The sequence below is a fragment of the Penaeus monodon genome, chromosome 20 (genome assembly GCF_015228065.2).
Source record: "Penaeus monodon isolate SGIC_2016 chromosome 20, NSTDA_Pmon_1, whole genome shotgun sequence".
In the NCBI taxonomy this organism is placed as follows: domain Eukaryota; kingdom Metazoa; phylum Arthropoda; class Malacostraca; order Decapoda; family Penaeidae; genus Penaeus; species Penaeus monodon.
In genome coordinates this window covers 13890061-13891223 of record NC_051405.1, presented here as the reverse complement: position 1 = coordinate 13891223, position 1163 = coordinate 13890061, and the positions used below count along the sequence as shown (strand labels likewise).

Genomic DNA, 1163 nt, shown 5'->3' with positions numbered 1-1163 from the left:
GGAACTAGTTGTTACAAATCAAATGTTAGCAAGTGTGATAGAATCACATATTTTAGAGGTGTGTTTTCACAGGTAGACTGGCTGTGTGCTATGAATTTATTCATAGTAGATCATCAGTTTTGATAATTTACAATAATATTTCAATAAAATGAAGACACACATGCATGAAAAAAAACAATTCAATAACAATTACAGTCATAATAAATCAAAAACCTAGCCATCATTCTGAATAATGTCTGTTCACAAACCCATTTACTTCTAAACACATTCAGTGCTTTTAAAAGAGAAAAGAATATCTGAACAATTGATTAAAGGGGAAAATATTATGTAAAGGAACAGTTAAAGACTTTTTATCAAAGGAAAAACTGAACTGGAATGCCTAAGACATATACTAGTAACTTTTGTGCAAGCTCCATTATCTTGAGTATATAACACCTAATTTTGAATAATTATGTAATTCTATTATTGCATTTTTTAAATTATCATAAAAACCAGCATGGGGCACTTGTATGAAGGAGAATTGTAAAATTAATATGTATGTCTTTAAAGTGAAAGCAAAACTGTCTCTTTGTACCAATAAAAAATACACTGGTTTCCATGCGAGTACTGTGGTCTCACAAATCAATGCATTGATAATAGTTCATGACAAAAAACATTCTCTTAAATGCTACTTCCTTTGAAACTAAAACTTTTGTCAATCAAAATCCAATGAACGTTGTTTTGGTCTTGCGAGTTTTCTGTGATAGCAGTCAAAACACTATATGCAACTGAATATAAAACTTTTAAATGGTATACCAAGCAATGTCACACATCAATATCACATTTATACGTCATACCTTGGAATGTCACGCTCAAAGGCAGGCGAGACAACAAAATAGTCAGTCGTTAACACAGCAAGGACCTTAACACTACCACTTCCTCTCACTCGCACAAGAAACTATCAAACCAAAACAAACACCGGTGTGCAGACGGCTCAAACAGCTGATACATAGGTAATACATCTTTACAAATCTCTACCGTAGGTTATTTTGAAAATACGGCTAAAATACACATAAAGAAAAAATTTTCATTAAAGATATTTCTCTCATAAAAATTTATTCAGATATTTAAAAAATTAAATGATACTAAGAATGAGCGATAAAGAAAAAATCTTATATAAAAGA

The 1163-nt window shown here is 30.7% G+C and overlaps 1 protein-coding gene across 1 annotated transcript in view; it reads right to left on the bottom strand.

Annotated features, from left to right (window-relative positions):
- Positions 1-976, bottom strand: part of LOC119586045 (mitoguardin-like) — a gene marked incomplete at its 3' end in the record, with an annotated part of 7530 nt that extends 6554 nt beyond the window's left edge. The window contains 1 exon segment of the mRNA XM_037934750.1: positions 837-976.
- Between the last annotated feature and the right edge of the window lie 187 nt (positions 977-1163).